Below are 19,910 nucleotides of genomic sequence, written 5' to 3'. Positions count from 1 at the left end.
CTTACTGTGGCTGATTGGAGATTGTTAACTTGGAGTCTTCTCCTTGGGATACTGCCCCTTTTAGGTTTGAATTTGAGATTGAAGTTGAGTTTACAGCGCACAAGCCGATGGTCTGTTTGGCATTCTGCGCTGGGCATCACGCGGGTATGGTGGACATCGCGGACATCTCTCCGTCACACCAGGACATAATCGATGAGGTGCCAATGCTTAGATCTGGGGTGCATCCAGATTGTCTTCAGACTATCTTTCTGCTGAAAGATAGTATTAGTGATGGTGAGCTGTTGCTCTGCACAGAATTCTAGCAGAATTCGACCATTATCGTTGCAGTTTCCAACACCATGCTTGCCTAATACACCTTTCCAGGCTTCAAAATTCTTACCTACTCTGGCGTTGAAATCACCAAGGATAATGATCTTATCATCTGCAGGTACCTTTTGGGTAAGGCGGCGCAGGTCAGCGTAAAATTTATCTTTTTCGGCAGGGTCAGCTTGGAGAGTTGGGGCATATATACTAAAGAGGACAACGTGTTGGTTGTTGTGGAGTGGAAGGAGATAATGTGGTCAGAGTGACCTGTCGGCAGATTTTCGAGTTTAGGAACAATGGAGTTTTTGATCATGAAGCCGACTCCTGAGAGATGTTTTTCGGTTCTGGGCTTACTGACCAAAAGAGTGTGTAACCGGCACTATGTTCTCTGAGGCTGCCTTCCTCATGGAGATGAACTTCACTGAGAGCGGTAATGTCGATGTTGAGACGAGCCAGCTCATGGGCAATTAGGGCAGACCGACGCTCAGGACGTCCGCCATCCGCAGAATCAAGCATGGTTCTGATGTTCCAACATGCTAGAGTTAATTTAGGTACACCTTTGGAGGCAGGTGCATGCCTTTGTCTTTTGATCTTTGTGCGACCGCATTGGAGGAAGATGCCCGTTGGTCTGCGGTTAACCAACCGGGTAAAGGTGGAGATGAGCTTTGTTTAGGCCACCTTTTCTAGGCCCCTCTCCGAGTGGAGCAAGTAGTGCTGTCCTTGAAAAGGCTGCTTGGTCATTCAGGGTGCTGCCCCAAAAGACTGTCATCTCTGGTCAGTCTCAAATGACCAATATCCTGAACCGCCTGCATGCAGGGTTGGGTCTGCGGCTTCCGGTGCACCTTTCATCTGCCGTTTCGACCCTTGCCCGTCACTACAGGGCTTTTTGCATGTGGGTAAAGCCTTCAAGCCTGCGCAATGGATTTTTTAGGTGAGATGCAGTCTGCGCGGAACTGAACCCACCCTTTAATCCTGAGGTTCATCTGCCAGGGCCGAGCGAGCTTGGACGGTGGCAGCGAGGTCCTCAGGACATAGGTTTAATTAGAGTAACCTTCTCTTAGATGGATGGCCTTACAGGGCTAAGCGAGTTCCATCTGCCTGGGTTTGGGATTAGAGTTGTCCTTCTCCTAGGATGATTGCCAGAAGGCTAACGAGCTCATCCTGCCCAAGGATGTATTGTATCTGGCCCTGCGGTTTTGACCTGTCTGGCATGGGTGACCCTACTGAAGGCTTGTACCATCACCAGCATAGCTCGCAACCGCATAGGACTACACAGGCTACGCTCCTACTATTAAAATGATTAGGGCAAGTCTTACACTTCCTACTATTCTGCCACCTGTCTGTATTCAATCCCAGGGAAACATCTAGGGAAACACCCAGGGAAACACCCTTTGTCCTGACCACCCTTTCAGGATGTAACAAATATAACCAGAACATACTGAACCTGGGCAGTAGCCGCAGGTGAGCCAAAAACAGACAAATGAACAAAACTGTTCTGGCCACCGTACCCACCTAGGGCTTGAGTACCTCTCCAGGCATGAGCCTGGCCGAGATCCTCAACCCCCAGAGGAAACCATTGTCCACCCTGACCTTATCCTCCCCCCATCGTGTTACCACATATCTTCCCACGCACCGCTTACCTGCCCAGCCTCCAGTCCGAGGATACCCACAGCCCGCCCGGTACCCTTTCCCTCCCCCGCCCCCTCCTCCCCACCCAAACCAGACCGGCAAACCTCTGTGTGCTCCGAGGCTTCCACTCTCCTCTCTCTCTCCTTTCTCACGAGGGCACAAAGCCACGCTGGCGAAGCTCCCTCTCCCCATTCTCCGCTGGGGGTGAGGGGCCCGGGGGCAGGGCGGCCCCGCGGAGCCACACGGGCTTCCCAAGGATGGCAGTGAGGGCTGAAGAAACAGCGCTGGGTGCTGAGGCAGGTCCCTGCCTCTCGGGAAGAGCATCCTTCCACTCCAGGGATTTGCCCATTATTTACCTACACCTCCCTTATGCTGAAGAAGAAACCAGGAGGTATGACACTGGCTTTCCAGCCCTTCCTGTGCCTGTCTGATTTTCCTCAGCCCCTTTGACTGTGTTTGCATCTCTCCTATGCGGTAAAATTATCATATCAAAGGGAGCTCAAGCTCCCTCCACAGTCCTGACGCTGCCTGGGGACTTTGGAAAGAGGTAACTCCTGCTCTCCCTCTAGACATGGCAATTAAATCTTTCATTAGCTGCTTCCATTCTCCTTTGATAGGGACAGATGAACTTGGACATAAGAACTGTGTTTCAGTATCAAAATCCCAGCTCATCTTGACAAGATCCCAGAACAAAAAGGGGAAGGGAAGGTAATCTGTGCTGCTCCTTGGAGACTGGTTAACATCTACCTACCAGCACGAAGAGGCTTTCGAAACTCTGGGAGTACCTCACCTAAAGCATCAAGTCCTGAGTAAATCATGGAATCACTGAGGTTGGAAAAGCCCTCGACTATCATCAGGTTCAATCATTAACCCAGCACTGCCAAGGCCACCACTAAACCTGGTCCCTAAGTGCCACATCCATATGGTTTGTGAACACTTCCAGTGTGAGGTAAGATACACACAGGTACCCCCAAAAATGCCAACGCAGTGTAAAGAATCCAAACAGGTTTATTCTGAAGTCGAGAACACTAAAAAACTTACAAAGGAAAGCTGCACCAGCTGCAAACAGTTCTGGGCCTGAGAAGGCATGTCTCCTGTTCCTTCTTCAGGCTTTTTTATTGCTGGCCCCTCGGCTCTCTCTGGGCCATGGTGGCCCTGTAACATATCCGTGAACGTTATCTCTCTCCTCACGTATCAGAGAGAGAATCTCTCTGTAATGGAGGAGAGAGAACAGCAACTGTCTTGAGAAAGTGGAAGGAAACCTTTTCCTAAGCAAAATAACTGATTCCTCGTAGTAAAATCTTCTAGAAAAAGGGCATTTACCCCTATATCCAGGAATGGTAACTCTACCACTGCCCTGGGCAGCCTGTACCACTGCCTTTCCACCCTCTCCATGAAGAAATTTTCCTTAATCCCCAACCTAAACCTCCTCTGGTACAACCTGAGGCCGTTTCCTCTCATCTTGTCACTTGTTACCAGGGAGAAGAGCCCAACATCCACCGAACTCCCTGAGCCTCCTTTTCTCCAGGCTGAGACCCCCAGCTCCCTCAGCTGCTCTTCATCAGACTTGTGCTCCAGACCTTTCCCCAACTCCATTCCCTTCTCTGGGCATGTTCAATGTCTTTCTTTTTGTGCAGGGCCCAAATGATGTGGTCAGCCACCTTCTCCTGTCTGCTGAGGCAGCTTCTCCTACCGAGACTTCCTTTTAAAATGACAATTTATTGATCTTCCTGCCTGAACTTTCTCCTTAGCTCTCAGCATTTAGCATGGCCCTCAGAGGGCCCAGTCCCTGTGGGGATGGGCTCTGGATGACAGATCTGAGTGGCCATGGTCACTGCTTTGCTTTGGCCAGATACAATTGCAGTTGGTGTGTGCCAGGTTTGTCTGACACTGAAGATGAGGCAGAGAGGGAGACTTCAGCCAGTTGCGGTTTGGGGACCCAGATCAAGAGGCACCCATGATCTCAGGCCTTACTTAAAACATAACCCTATGGCTCCTTCCCTGTAAAACAGGGACAATGAGTCTTGCCTTCATTGCAGCGATGGGACAGGTCAGTGAAAGCCAGGAAATCTCTGGAAGCTTCTGGAGAAGCCCAGAGCCTGCCCCGAGTGCCATGCACAGGCTGGTCCGAGGGGGCCAGATGTGGTTTGTATGAATATTGTCTGCACTGGAAGTCTTATACAGCTGTTTAGGGCTGCAGGACACTAGGAAGGATGAATGCTGAAAGAAAGGAGAGGAGAAAGGAAAGAACAGGCTGCACGTGTGCCACAGCATGCCTTTGCTCCTGGCAGCCTTCAGCACTGAGAGTGGGCAGAGACAGCCCAAAGGGGGCTCAGAGGCTCTGAACAGTTGGACTAACATTTATTTCCCTGTGGGTATTTGGATGGCTCCACAGCTGAGAGCAAGGATTGCTGGCCTTGCTTTGGTATTGGCAAGAACTCCCAGCCTGGGTGTTATCCTCAAGGTGTAGCTGGAGGGAGGGAGCGCTGGAGGGGCACAGCCACGGGCAGAGCTGGCATCAACCTCTTCCCCCCATCCTTAGACCTTCGCACCTCTGTCCATGCTCATGGTTCCCAGTGTCCCCCTCCCTCCCACCTGCCCTGGCACAGCTGAGCTGTGCCCCTTCCTGGCAGAGCTCTGCACACCATCCACTGTTGCAGTGATGCTGCTGCTCTTCACATCAGCAGCTGCAAGGTAGAGAAACAGAAAAGGAGCCTTTGGCCCACTATCCTGACACATTTAACTTACACAGAAAAGCCCCAGCAGCCCTCTGTGCCCTGTGCATGGGGACATGGCACCTACAGGTATGTGGCCTCCCAGTATGGTGCTGTTGTGCTGGGACAGCACCAGCTGGGGTTCCAGAGAAGCAGTAGCAGAGCTGGGCTGAATAGGGGCATCACCTACATCTCCTGTCTGCCCCTGTACACCTGAGGCTGTCCTTGCTTTCCACCATGGCTGATCAGCCTGATCCCTGTGGGACTCCCAGCCCCAGCCCTGCCCGGACAGACACTGTAGCAAGTGTCTGTGATCCAGTGGAGTGACGGCGCTGCCATCCTGCAGTGGTCCTTGCAGCCTCCTGATCCCTGCTGGAGCTCCTTGATAGGACAAAAGGGAATGGCTTCCCACTGACAGAGGGCAGGGTTAGATTGGATATCAGGAAGAAATTAGTCCCTGTGAGGGTGGGGAGGCCCTGGCGCAGGTTGCCCAGAGAAGCTGTAGCTGTCCCATCCCTGGAAGTGTTCAAGGCCAGGTTGGATGGGGCTTGGAGTGACCTGGGATAGTGGAAGGAGTCCCTACCCATGGCAGGGCGAGGAACAAGATGAGCTTCAAGGTCCTTTCCAACCCAAAACCATTCTGGGATTCTATGATTCTGTGTTACTGGAGCTTGGTGAAGAGCTTGGCTTTTAACCCAAAATAATTCCTCCTGTGCCATGGCAGAGGCAGGTTGGAAAGGCTGCTGAGAGCCCTGGTAGCCAAGAGCAGCATCCCTGGGAAAAGAGCCCATGTACTAGCTGAGAAAAAAAAAAGTGTTGTTCTGAGAGTCCAAACAGCACATTCCCAGGGCTCAAGGTTGCGTTTTGCTCCATCTCCACATCTGCACCCCAGGGAGAGCATGGCTGCCCTGTGGCACGTGGCCTGGGAGGATGCTGGGGCAGGGACCACACTGGGCCATGCTCTGTGTGTGCCGGAAGCCTGGCAGGCTCTGAGGATCTGTGGAAATGTGGCTGTGCTGGCAGTGCTCCCAGGTGAGCTGGGGACATGGCTGTCAGGCCCCAGCGGTGTTGCTGATGGAGAGCCATTCTTTGTGTAAGAAAAGCTTCCAGAGCAGCTTCCTCCCTGACCCTCCTTTTTTGTTATATTTTCAGAGAGTGCTGCAGGGAGATGCTGGTCTCTCAGAAATCATCCTGGCTGGAAGTCAGCTGGAGGCCAGGCTAAGCAGCACTGCTGTAAGTGCCTTGACAGGTCTCTTGTCTGGCTGGTGCTAATCCCTCCAGATTGAGAGAGAAGGAAACCTCACATTTTAATGACCGGGATTTGCTTATCATATTTTCTCCCTTTCATATTTTCTCCCTTCTCTCTTCCAGGGCTTCCAGGGATTCCTTTCCCCTCAACTGTCAGGAAGGACAGCGCTGAGGCCATGCTGAGGTGGACAGAGTGGTGCTCCCCATGCTGCCAGCCCTGCTGCAGTGCATGTGGCTAATGCTGAGTACCAGGCATTGTGTTTTGCTGGAGCTGGGCCAGAAAGGAAGAAAAAAACCCATAAAATCATGGAATCATTAAAGTTGGAAAAGGCCTCTAAGTCCAGCTATTAACCCAGCGCTGCCAAGCCCATCACTAACTGATGTCCCCAGCTGCCACATCCATGCACTTTTTGAACACTGATATGAAGCTCAAGGAACCCCTTGGCCAAGTTACTTCACTCCTGCCTCAGTTTCCTCTCTGCGTGAACTCTCACCAGGTGCCTTCCAGGGGCTGGAGAGCTCCAAACTGGAAGCACTGCCTGGGGATGAGCCATGCTGGGGTGATGAGCCTGGCACACAGAGCAAACCCTGTGTCCCTGCACACCCCTCCTGGGAAGGAGGGCAGGCTGAGGGGAGCCCTGGTGTTTCCAGAGGAAGTTTTCCCTGCACAGATCCAGCAAGGCTGCGGTGCTAGCGGTTCTCTGCATGTTCATGCATCTGTGGTGTAAATTGCCTGCCAGACACCCAGGCATGGGGCACAGAAAGGCTCTGGAGAGCAGACTGGGAACAGGAAAATGGAGCCTTGTTTTAACCCTGCTGCCTTTTGCAGAGGCTCCTTTCCGATGGGAACACCAGCTCCCCTGTGCCCGGAGCAGTGAGTGGGTAACAGCACCCCTTGAGGAGGGGAGGAGGAAGCTGCCAGCTACTCGCCAGGCTGCTCACCCCATGGGAGCAAACTGCTGTGGGTTCTGCTGGGAAAGAAGCACTAATGGAGTTCCCCAGAGTCCCAGCACAAATTTGGTTCCTGGTCTGGAGAGACCAGTGACATGACGGCCACTGCCCATCACCAGGTGCTCCAGAGGAAGCTGTGGGCACCCCATGTTACTTGATGGGGAAAATCTGCATGCGTCTTTGGGTTTCCTCTGGAGCCATGAGCAGCACAGGAATCAGTCACCAGCGGACAAGCACAAACACAGCTGCAAATGACAACCCTACTGCTGGGGAAAGCAGACGGAGTAAGAGCAACACCGAGCTCTTCAGAGCAATTCATGCTTCCAAACACTTTGATGCACATCACCTCACTAATCCGACACTCTCAATGAGCAGTTCTTGTCAGTTTGATTTTGCGCAACTTGCAAAATGTACCTTATTTCACTGTAAAATGAAAATCCCAGTCTTCTCTTTTACTTATTTCTTATTTAGGAGATAATTCAACAAAAAAAGGCAAACCAGATGGTTCTTCCTTCCTCTCTACCACCTGTTTCAGGCAGAGGGGATGGCATTTGCATCACTCAGCTGCTCTGCAGAGCTCAAATGGTCTCTGAGCATTCTCACCCTGTTCCCTGAGGTCGTTGTCTCCTGTGTGGGACCACTGGCCTCACCCTACAGCATGGCCACCCCTTGGTGGCCACTTCATCATCTGGGGTTAGGATAATAGTTTCCTTCCATGTGGATTATTGTTCTTAGTGCACCTCGAATTGTGCAGCCCTTATATAGGGGGCTGTTCCCTTCAATGTTTCCTGCTGAGCTTGAGAGCCCCAAGGATGCAAACCCCATCAATTCTAGGCTGTTGGTTGTTGATTTTCACAGTGGAGCTGTTTCTGTCAACAGCACATGCTCCTCTTGCACATCAAAACCTACAGTTGAACTGGTGAGTGATTCACAATCATCCACAGTGTAAGGAATTGGCAAACAAACTGTGATCCCTTATTTAGATTTACGGGATATGGACTGAAGGAGTTAGTCTTCCAACTTGATCTGCTGGACTGCTTTGGTCAGCTCTTGGAATGCAGCTGAGCAGGGGCCTTGGTGGCACCAGCTCAGCCGCTGTTGGCCTTGCACAGGAGAGGGGGTTTGTCACCATGTCACCTTTCAAACCCAGTGTTGGGTGAGGTGACCTTAGTTGTGAATGCTGATTAAACTCCAGACGAGGAGGAGCAAAAGCCACATCTCCAGCAGATGATGTCTGTTGTTTTTCCCCAGGAATGGAGAACACAACTTCATCTTGAGGGCTTTTCCTTAGGAGAAGCCACTCCAGTGCTTGTGCTCTTGAACTTCTGAGGTGATTGAAAATTGCATTCTTAGAAATGAGAAGAGGAATTTAAAAAGTCTGAAGACTACTCAGTTCAAAATAACTCCTGTTTTTGAGAGCCTGGACTTTGACTTGGGAACCCTTCATAGCACCACAGGCCATGTCGTCTGGCTGGAAAAGTGGATGGTTTAGCCAGGTGAGCTCAGGTGAGCATGAAAGTGCTCTCCTCAGGGTGCCAGGAGATCACCCTCACCTTCTGCCCTGACAGTCTTGATGGGTGGCAGTTGCTGGGGTGTCCTTGACTGAACTAGCCCAGCTGGCTGCCTCTTCTCAGGATGTCACTGAAAGCCACCTGGGACGGGGAGGTCACCTGGGGCACAACACCCATACCACAGTCTGAGTTTGCTGGGCTGTGTCTGGGGTAACACGTGAGAGGCTGCTGGCCCTGAGTGCTGCTGTGAATATTTCCCCGTCATGTCACAACAGGGGGGCCCTGAAAGCCAGACCAAATGAGTGCACTTGGGTGAGAGGAGGGCATGATCCTCCTGGCATCAGGAGGGGTTATGGGCCTGCTTGCACACTGCTTAGGGGTGCAGCCTCAAGGCCGTGCCTTTGGAGCGAGCCAACTGGAAAAGCAGCAGCCCAGCAAACTCTATAAGGTTGTGATTACCGTGGTTGAATGTTCTGGTTCCTTGCTCTCTGGTGTCACAGCTGAATACTGTTTTTACTCATGTCTCCCAACCATCATGCACAAGACAATAGCAGTGTGAGATCTCCCCTGCCATAAGCTGGGAGAAGCTACAGCACAGTGGCCCTTGACTATGCAGAAGGGACCTTGGCAGGGTGCAAGGCTCTGCAGGGAAGGATCATCATAAATCATCCCAAAGATGTGGGAGGAGACAGCACTGGGCTGGTCCAGTCCCCCTGTCATCCTCTTTATTTTGAGAGAGAAGGAGAGCAAGTGTAAGGGAGCTGCTTTTACCAACCCCTGAACACCATGACCTCATGGACAGGCTTGTTCACAGGAGGTGGAGAATGACCCATGTTTGTACTACCCCCTTGCCATACCTCAGTTTCCCCTTATGTAGCCCAGCTCTCTCTACTGCTGACCTTGGTACAAGGCTGTTGTGCCCAGGGATGGTGGGGAAGCAGATCCCATTCACACTTGATGATTTAAACTCTGGTATGAGCAGAAACGAGATCAAAACAGGCCAAAGTTCCCTGGTTTTCTCATGAGTATTCCCCTTAATGGCTGCAGTTAACCCCCTTTGCCCTCACTTAAGATGGATCTGGATTTTTTGGATGTTCTTTTATAGGACTTAATTACCTCTACGTTTCCTCTTCTCGCAGCCTAGAGGTCTGGCACATCTGGCCAGGCTTGACTCTGTGGTTTTTGTTCTCTTCCATCCATGCTGTCTTTGCTGTGTCAATACAGCATTAGCCCACTTCTCTGATGAGGGTCAGAGTCACTCCTGACCCTCCCCCTGAAGCCCAGAGCAGCTGTCCAGGACTGACCTCTGCTCCAGCCAGGCAGTCCCTGCACTTCAGTGGCATCAGAGCCCCTTTTCCTCCTTGCTTGCACTTGCCCTTGTTTCTCAGCTGACCTGCCTTTCTGAGAACACTCCTCTCCCTTCCACACCTCTGGCTGTGCTCATGATTCAGATCGATCCTTTCTCTGGTTTAATTTAATACAAGTTACTGACATGATATATCTGAACTGGGCTCCCTCCATACTTCTAGAACCTTACTGTGGTGTTTTGAGGGTATTTCCAGGCTCCAATGGGCCTTGGAGCAGGAAGAGAAAAAGAAAACAATTCCTGAGTTGCTCAATGGACAGCAGCCTAAAACCTTGCAATGAGCCTGCCACTGCATGTGTGTGGGGAGGGAGTCAGAGCCACGTTGCCGGGAGGCTCCAGTGTGGCAGGAGGAGTGTCCCAGCTGGAATGACACAACCTGCTGCCTGTGTTCACAGCATGGCAGGACCAGAGTCTGTGCTGGTGGCAGGACATGCATCCATCTCTCCAGGGGAGGCTGGATTTGGGATCCTGCACACCACAGCCATGTATCGGCAGAGCTGAAGAGGTTGGAAGACCACTAGAGGAGTGGGGCCTCTTCCTGTATCACAGAGGATCCACAGCCCTTTTTTTACGTATCTGGTGATGTTAGATAAATTACTTGACCAAACAAAGATCCACAGAGTTGCTGAGGTTAGAAAGCAGTGCTGGAGCTGTCTTCAGCAGGAAAAAATTCACCACAGAAACAGTGGTCAGGCATAGGAAGAGCTGCCCAGGGAATCACCGCCTCTGAAGTGTTCAAAAAGCATCTGCATGTGGTATGCGGGGATATGGTTTAGTGATGAACAAGGTGTTGGGTTAATGGTTGGATTTGATGATTTTAAAGGGTTTTTCCAACCTAAATGATTCTGTGATTCCATAATTCAAACCCCTCCCAAAGCATGGCCAAGGGGAGCAGGTTGATAAGGGCCATCTTCAGATGGGCTTTGAGTAGCTCCAGTGATGAAGATTCTGCAGCCCCTCTGAACAACCCACTCCTGTGTTCAACAACCTCACAGTAAAACAGCTCTTTCTACTGTTTAGGAAGGATTTTCTGTATTTCAGTTTGTGTCTTGTTGCCTTTTCTCCTGGTGCTGGGCACCACTGGAAAGAGCCTGGATCTATCCCCTTTGCACCCAGCTTCAGTTATTTATATCCATTAATAAGATCCCTCACAAGTCTGCTCTGCTCCAGGCTGAGCAGTCGCAGCTCTCTCAGCCTTTCCTCATATGAAAGATGCTTCAGTCCCTCCATCTCCTTTGTAGCTGCTGGTGTACCTGTAGAAGCCTTTCTTGTTGCCTTTCTTGTTCCCTGCCAGACTCAGCTCTAGGTGGACTTTGGCTTTCCTGACCCCATTCAACACACCCGGACAGCGTCGTTGGATTTCCCGTGCATTGTCCTCCCTGCTTCCACCTCTTCTACACCTCTTCTTTATGCCTGGGTTTTGTCAGGAGTGCCTTGTTCAAGCCCCTGCTACTTCTACTTGGTTACTTGCTGTTTTGCCAATCTGTTTTGCCCCCTCCCTCCCCCAGTAACGAGGATGGATTGAAGGAACACAGACAACCAACTTTAAAGAATAAGTGTAAAAGTTTACTATAGTGCAAGACAGTAAAGAATTACAAAAGAAGCAGTGACTTATGAAAGGATACACTTAGCAATGCATCTAATCATTACAACAAAGACTTACAGTGATTAAGAGAGAGATACCTCACCAGTTACGCTAAGTAATTGTCGTCATCCAGATCACACTTCAACTGGAAAGGCCCCGGTCACAGCGAAGGTCTGGAGAACCTCTTCCCAGTAACTGGGAAATCCTATGCAGTGTGTCCACCCGCAGGTGAAGCCTCCACCTTTGCTGTGAGACGGTCCAGCTTATATAACATTAAACAAACCAGCTGACGTCATTCAATTGGCGCGGAAAAACAACCTGGCTTTCTTCCTCTATTGGTATTCCCCTTAGGCCTGGCCAAGGCGCAGAGGGAGACTGAAGGAGTCGATTTGGGCCATCTACTGTCAAATGCCCTGTGGCCTTGATTAGTCACTAAATACAGAACTTACGGCTACATTGATATCTCAAATATGAACTAGCTACGACTACGTGAGGCCCTACCATTTTTCGCGACCTTGGCTGCAAAGAAAAGGCATATTTGTAACACATACAGGCCTTACTAATTAATGATAACATGCTGTGCTAACAAGCATAAATGTATATTCTTAAGGCATTACTAAGGATTATATAACATCTTGGTTAATAAGCAGATATATGGCTAAATACAATACTAGGCTAGATATAATATTAGGTTGAAGAGTTCATCTTATAAGTCAGCTTTGGCTCAGAGCCAGTTCTAAAGGCCCCAGCATTACACCTGTTTGTCAGAGGGGAGTGGAGTAGCTGATCCTGAATCATGGTTCCTGGACACCTAGAGAGCTAGGACTGCATCCTGTGGACTCTTCCGAGCAGATCCCTCAAGAGGCCAAAGTCTGCTCTCCTGAGTCCAGGTTTGTGATCTTGCCTTTTTCTCTGCTCCCTTCCCTCAGGACTCTAACCTCCACCGTGCCATGTTCTCTTCAGCCAAGGTTGCCCTCATCCTTCACATTCCTCAAAATGTTTACAGGTCTATCAGTGCCTTCCCTCTTTGGATCTTTGTCACCCACATTAGGAAATTCTTGCCAGAGTGTTCCAGAAACCTCCCAGATTGCCTGTGCCCTGCTGTGCTGTCCCTCCAGACAGTAACACAGGCGTTAAGGTCCTCCATGAGGACCATGCCCTGCAAACAGGAGCCTTCTTCCGGATGTCTGAAGAAAACTTCATCTTCTGCTTCCTGATATGGAAGTCTATAGCAGACATTCAGGAGTACATCACCTGAGCACCAGGAGCACATCAATTTGCCTTCCAACCAGGATACTCTTGACTGACTCATTATCCATCCCAGGGCAGAGCTCCATGCATTCCTGCTGCTCCTTCAGACAAAGGGCAGCTCCCTCTCCTTGGTTTCTCACCGGGGGAGTTCTCCCCATCCATGGAATGAGACAAGGATTAACAGGAAAAAAATTAACAAGTATCACTAAAAATGTGGCCAAGTGCCAGGGGAACAAGTGGGCACAGCCAGCCCTCAGCCTGGCACCTCTTGGCTGCAAACTGGACCTTCCTACCTTGCTTACAGTCTCCATTTGGACATGTCATTTTATTTCCCATCACATGGGAACCCACTCTGACAGCCGACATCTGGCACTCAGAGTCTCTCCCATTTCCCTCTGTTTTTTCTCTCTGTCTGGACTCTCATTCAATCTTACATTTAACTCTTCCCTGTTTTTTGACAGCTTTGATAGCTGCTCAAACATGGCTGTATTCCAAATTGCATGTCTGCTCATGTAATGCCTGTAATTTCCTGCCAGGTTTTTTAGCCTTCTCTGAGTAGACTACAGTTTTATGATGAGAGTGCTGCACTGGTCTGTTCCCAGTATTCCAGCTGGGAATGTGACCGCTGACCAGGCTGCTTCCCCAGACACACTCAGCACCTGCTTTGGGAAACAGTCCTGAGAAGAGAAAGGCTCCTGTGTTTCTCCCTATAGGATATGTCTTGAACATGCAGTGTTTGCACAGCTCAGAGATGGTGTTTTCCATCCATCTGAAAGGGAGGCAGAGTTGTGTCTCCTGTTGTTTTACTGGTGGACACAGCAATGCACAGATGGGGGAAGTGATTTGGCTATGCCACCCACCAAGTCGAGGGCTCCCAATCCCCCATTACAGCCTCATTTTTACGGACTGTAGATGCTACAGCAGGAAGTCTCTTGGCTGTAACACAACAAGCTTCACACAGCCAGACTTTGGAGGGGCTGGGGATCAAAGAACAAATGTCATAAGTGTGCCCTGGGGCATTTCCAAGCTGGAGACCATTCTCTCTCATCCCCCAACACGGCTGGTGCAGGGACCTCCACCTGCTGCTCTGCTCAGCTCTCCCAAGGACTCTGCTTCCTATCAGCTTTCCCTGGCCAGATTGTGTATGTTGCTGTTTTCCTCATGCCATCTGCACTGCTCTCCCTTGCTGTAATAGTGGCACACGTTGGCGGATGAGGGATGGCTGGACAGGCTCTGGGCGGGCTCCTGGGACTGCAAAAAGAGGAGGAAGGACCACAGAGATGCCCTGAGGGCTGAAGCACCTCTGCTATGGAGACAGGCTGGGAGAGCTGGAGGCGTTCAGGGCTGGACTCTGGCGTGGTGTCCACTGGTGCACCCCCACCTCTGTTGCTGGCCATTAGCAATACCTCACAGGAGTTGGATATACCTTAATGAGTGTTAGTGAAGTGCCTTATAATGTCTTCGTGGCATCTGCTCTGCCTGTGGGGCTGGTGATCCAGGCTGGGCACCACCAAATCTCTGCTGAAACTGGCACAGCCTGCAGCTCCCATTGCACAGTGCAGGGGCAATGGGACACTGCCTGGAGCTTCCTTGGATGTCCCCTCTTCAGTCCTTCCCCCTCTTGCCTTCAGCACTGATGGGTTATAGAGTTCTGGAGTTTCTCCATGGCTTTCCTTAGCCCCACGGAGATGTCCCACTGCCCAAGTTAGTGACTTTCTCCAGTCTCAGCTTGGTGCTGAGGGTGGAAAGTCCATCCAAGGCACAGCAGAGCAACCTTTCTTGCTCTTTCTTACAGGTCAGGCTATACCAAACAAGTTCTTGAGCATGTCAGAGCAACCACACCTCACAGAACTTGCCTGGCTCTTCAGATGCAGGAGGTATTTATCCCAGCTTTTGCCAGACTTCACAAGACTCCTGCATGCTTCTACCCTCACGTGCCATGGCCTGTGTGACTTGATACCTTAAAACAGTCTCCACTACTGATGTACCACTGGGCTTCCAACTCGATGCTTCAGGAACAAAGGTAAGAAGAGAAGGTGACGGTGAGGAGGAAGAGGTGGTTCCTCCTTCCATGGGAGGAACCATGGAGAGGAAATCCAGTGCTTGGGTCTGGGGAGGGGCCTGGGGAAGGGAATGGGACACACAAAGTGAGAAGATGAAGGCCCTCAGGATGCTGGGATTTCTGGATACCTGCAGTTCTCAACCATTGTGGTCCAGAAAGGGCTGATGGCTGCAGGTCCTGGGTCTTGCAGTGCAGCAGGTGCTGAGCTCAGCTTCTGGAGCTGAGGCTCCCAGGGCCAGGGATTTGCTGGGGGAAGCAGAGGGAGCAGGAGCCAGTGATGGGCAGGGGGAACTCGGTGGCTATGGAGGATACTGGGAGCCAGCACTTCCAAGGGGTATTGCAGTGAGGAGGAAGGATCTAGATTTCTAAGGAAATTGCCTTTGTTTGCCTTCAGAACTTTAGAAAACCGTGTTTTGATTCAAGAACAAGGCTAACATTCACCTTTTCTTTTCTTCCCTAAGCTGTCAGCTCAGGCCAAAACTGGTAATTGGAAAACCGGAAAACCAGAAAGGAAAGGGATGAATGGGAACCTGAGACAGGAACAAGAGAAGAGGCAGTGAGGAGAGAGATGCTGGATGATGGTAAAGAAAGAAAGCAGAATAGGAACCAAGCATGGAGGCCTCCAGCCAAGCCACCCCATGCTTCTCTCAGCCTGTCAGTGTTTGGGTTTCTCTAAACTTAGAAAATTCCCACAAAAAGATTTTTTTATCTTATCACCAAGGCTTCCAAGTGCAACCCAAACTAAGAGACATTACATAGAATAAATGCTTAAACAGTAAACCCACAGAAATCACAAGCAAATGGTGCGTTTGTTATTTCTATATTTACCCCGGGAGCTCCAGTGAGGATTGGAGGTACCAGTGGGAGAGGAACCACCAGGAATCAAGGGGAACTTGGTAAAGCTGTGAGGAAAGCAGGAAGGAGAGGACCACATGAGTGCAGGACTCATGAGAAAAGCAGGTTCAGGTTCCTGACTCTGGTCCTACAACACCGGAGTAACATGGAGGGGCCATAACCTGAATTCTGACTCAGCATCCCCTTTAGTGATTTCATTTCAATCTGGGATTAGTTTTCTGTTTCTTCTAGGGTCAAAATGTCAGTGTTTTGTCATTTGCTTGGTGCTAAGTGGATCCTTCAATATCGAGTGCTTCACTCCACCCAAACTCTCCATTTCCTCACGAAATGAGGAACAACGCTCTCAGGCACACGTTGGGATTGTTGAGATGCCCTGTGCAGGGCCAGGACTCAGTGGTCCTTATGAGTCCTTTCCCACTCAGAAGATTCTACAATTCTGTAATTCTAAGCTGAGCATTTGAACTTCGCAGCAGACAAGCCTTTGGCCAGATTCTGTCATCTTTACCAATTTTCATAGCACTTCCAGTCCAGTAAAATGTGCCTCCTTGGCAAGGCTCTGCTGGGGCACATCTCCTGTTCCAGGTCCCACTGAGCTACATGTGATCTGCAGCAGATGGCATGTCGCTGGTCTAACCAGGTTGTCACATCCCCATGGGAGCTTTCTGGGTGCCGAGAGGGCTGCAGTGTCAGTGTGGGGGCCCAACCTCTGCATCCCAGGAGCTGGTGGCAGAGTGGGGAAGTGAAGGATGATGAATGGCAACAAAAGGATGAGCTGACATGCCTCCTATCATCCTTTTGCCACCTCCCTCCAGATGTCTCAGCTCCCCTGATGCTTGTCCTGCTTCCTGGGCCCTGGATGTCACAGCTGCCCAGAGTGGGTCTGAAGAGAAGCCTACAGAAGTTCTGACTCATCAGACATCCCACCACAGAGGTGATGGCTTCCTCTCCTGACTCACTCACTGGGAAGCATCTGGGGCTGCACAGCTCATATGCACACCCAGCCTTGAGTGGCCCCAAAACTCAAGAGGCAAGACCTGAGATGTGCAGCCCAGGCTGGATCAGTGAGCAGCTTTCTGGCATCACTGGCCTGGTGCAGCCTTCCCAAAGGCCTAATGGAGCAGCACCCTTCCCTGCTTCCTGGGGGAGATCTTCCCTATCCCCCTCTGTCAGCAGCTGTCAGCCATTCAAAGCTGAGCCCTCCAGGGAGAAGTGAGGGATGGGACCTGTATTTTGCAACCCACAGGAGCCCAGCTGAGGAGTGATGCAGTGGGAATGGGTTTGCTACTACCTCATTTCCCTCCCATTCATTTACTGGGGAACAGGAAACATATTCCACTCCATTTGGGCAACTTCCCCTGCCATGCCTAGGTGCCAGAAAGTTTGGCCATGGGAGACCAGTCCTCAGTGCTGTGTTGCTGGGCTGGTGCCATGAGCAGAGCAGCCTTTGCTCGCAGCCCCTTTTCCCTCAGTTGCTGGCCCTCGTGCACTGAGATGCATTGGGGCGCCTTGACAGAACATGCAACAGGTATCCTGAGAGGAAGTTCAGCATCACTGGGGAAATCTCTGTGCTAGGTTATTCCAGCACAGCCAGGCCCATGGCCCAGGACCCGGGCCCAGCTCAGCCTGTGGACGTGGCAGTGCCAGCCACCACCTGGACCAGGGCTGTGCAGCGCTGCCAGGGGCTGCAAGGAGAGAAAAGGACCAGGACCTGAAAGTGTTGGAGCAAGAATATTGTCGTTCCTCTGGGTATCAGGGACACAAGGACTTGTCAAAACCTCGCCTGTGCCCTTGTGCTGGGAGCCCATGTGGCCCAGCGAGGGCAGGGTTGGTCTGGCAGGCAGAGTGCAGCACTTCCAGGGATTCCTCCCAAGCATCATGCTCAGATTCGTGCAGCCTAAACCCATCTGCAGTGAGGGGGCGGAGAGCCTTCAGCACAAGTAGGAAGCACTGTCAAGAAAAGCCTCATCAGCGTTGTTACGCCAGTGCAATTATGTCAGAAACACAAAAAGGCATCGCCACCTGCAAAAGAGCGGGAGCCAGCTCTGACAGCCTCGGAGGTCCCACCCACACCACCAGTCCTCTGAGAGACAGGCATGGAGCTCCTGCCGCCTCTCCTTGTGCTCGCCCCGTGACCCAGCCTCAACCCCTGGGGCCGGTTGGACCCCCCACAGCTGACACAGAGGGTTTCTCCACTCACCCCCCTGCCAGCACTGCTCCAGTTCCTCAGGACCACCCCAGCCTACAGCTCCTGTCAGCCCCCTTGGCCCCAGCATGAGCCCATAGCCAGGGAGAAGATGTGTTTCCTGCTCCATCAGCTGAGCCATGATGGGGTTGGGCACTGACCCAGACTCGAGTCCTGTCCCGTGAGCCCTCCTTGTAGCTTCAAACCAGTGGGAGACAAGTCCTGCAGCCCAGAGACAGTGCCAACTGTCTCTGAAGAACATCAGTCGCTGCTTGGTGTTACCTGCTTCCTGCCTTCCCTGCCTGTTGATCCGTGTAAGCTCCTGCTGGTGACTCTGGAAAATAAAGGACAACACTGAACAGTCCCATATCCATGCCAAGGGGAGGTCTTGCCTGAGCTCCGGGTGGTCCAGAGGAATGCAAACTTGCTTCTCGACACTTCTACTTTCCCTAGTCCATCCTGGTGATCCAAGCAGGCTGCAGGCAGCGTGTTGACATAGGCAGGCTCCGGGATCCCATCCCTAAACAATAACCAGTGCTCCTTTCTCGTCTGGCTGGCAAAGCACTACCCACCAGTGTCTGAAGCACTGCCCAGCCACCTATACCCTCTCCATGGAGGGTCTGCCAACAACCCCAGCAGCTGGGGTGTCCTGGGATACCCGGTGAGTACACTGGGACACTTCACTTCCCCCACGCCATGGAGATTTCAAATCTGTACTTCACTTGACTCCTGACCTGACAGCCACAGGAGCAATATGTGCTCATGCACAAATCCAAAGGGATAACAATCCCTGAGGATGAGCAAAGCCCTGATGACAGCTGCCATGGCCTGCAGAATCAATTCCTGCCAAACTGCTTATCTCCCCAGAGAGGATTTTCACTGGTGCTTTCCAGCATCCCTGACCTTGCTGTTACTGCCAAGGGCTGGTGAGCTCCCGCTCATCATCATCATCACCTGGGTGCTCATCTCTGCTCTGCCCCAGCAGAGCTGCCACATTCCTGATGACCACAGCTCAGCTCTTCCTGGCATCCCTGACACTTCCGCTCTGCATCATCCACGGACTTAGAAGGTGACTTCAGGAGTGAGCTGAGCATTTTTGGCTTCAGAACCCCAGCACTAGTGAGGCAGTACAGCACCAGAGACATAGAAGTGTCATGTTGAACTGACCCATATTAAATGTTTTGGATCTGTTTATCAAACTACAACAGCTCTTCTCACCTTGGCAACACTTGCTGACTGCACATCAAAAACCTCCATCTGCTTTCCTTTTCCAGAAGTGACACCTCTGTTTTGTTCCTTGCAGTGTTCCACTTAATGAAAAGATCTGGTGTTTCCCTCTTTGGAATCTGGATGAATCGCATACAGGAAGTTTTGCGCAGGAAGGAGAAGGTGCCCACTGCTCAATTCAAGCCTTTGCTGGCTCCTGGACACCTTGAGCTCCCTGGCCTTCCCTGCCGGATGCAATGGTGTGGATTCTGTGCTCCAAAAGGTTTTTTGGAACACCCATGTCTGGCCATTCTCTGAGCTCCAGGCACATCCCTGCTAGGGTAAATGAAAGGCTGAGAGAGGTGCAGTAGTTGAGCATGGAAAAGAGAAGGTTCTGGGGAGAGCTTAGAGCCTCTTCCAGTGCCTACATGGGCTCCAGGAGAACTGGGGGACTTTGGACAACGGTCTGGAGTGACAGGACAAGGGGGAACGGCTTCCCACTGCCAGAGGGCAGGGTTAGATGGGATATTGGAAAGAAATTCTTCCCTGTGAGGGTGGAGAGGCCCTGGAACAGGTTACCCAAAGAAGCTGTGGCTGCCCCATCCCTGGAAGTGTCCAAGGCCAGGCTGGACAGGGCTTGGAGCAACCTGGTCTAGTGGAAGGTGTCTCTGCCCATGGCAGGAGTTGGAACTGGATGCTGTTTAAGGTCCCTTCCAACCCAAACCATTCTGGGATTCTATAAATACATCTGTGTGTGCAAGAGCTGCAGAAGGGAAGGCTCAAGCTCGATTCGCTTCACAGCATGGTTGTCCAGAGTGGGACCTCATTTGATGAAGGACGAATCTTCAAGGACCCTGATGCACCTGTCCAGTAAAGAGAGATTTATTTCCTGTTTTAAAGGACTAGCAACAAAAAACCAAGGGGAAGAAACAAGAAGGCTGGATAAAAACCTCGGGGAAGAGTGAGAAGGTGCAGAGTGGTGAGACAGCACAGGACAGTAATGTCAGTATAGAAGGAAGAGCCTGGGAAAAGGGAATAATGCAGCGT

The 19,910-nt window shown here is 51.3% G+C and overlaps 1 long non-coding RNA gene across 6 annotated transcripts in view; it reads left to right on the top strand.

Annotated features, from left to right (window-relative positions):
• Positions 1 to 18,995, top strand: part of LOC135423815 (uncharacterized) — a 47,843-nt gene extending 28,848 nt beyond the window's left edge. For 2 of the 6 annotated variants that reach the window (XR_010434959.1, XR_010434964.1), the window contains 3 exons: positions 6,018 to 8,341; positions 14,354 to 14,581; positions 15,082 to 18,995. This is a non-coding gene — a long non-coding RNA (uncharacterized LOC135423815). Of the gene's footprint in view, positions 1 to 2,257; positions 5,880 to 6,017; positions 8,352 to 14,353; positions 14,582 to 15,081 lie in introns of those variants that run through there. The other 4 variants (XR_010434963.1, XR_010434962.1, XR_010434961.1 and 1 more) reach the window with 4 other exon arrangements.
• The last annotated feature ends 915 nt before the right edge of the window (positions 18,996 to 19,910 follow it).

This window comes from Pseudopipra pipra, chromosome 17, assembly GCF_036250125.1.
Source record: "Pseudopipra pipra isolate bDixPip1 chromosome 17, bDixPip1.hap1, whole genome shotgun sequence".
Taxonomy (NCBI): Eukaryota; Metazoa; Chordata; class Aves; order Passeriformes; family Pipridae; genus Pseudopipra; species Pseudopipra pipra.
Note: the sequence above shows the minus strand (reverse complement) of the source record. Positions and strands in the feature narration are given on the sequence as shown.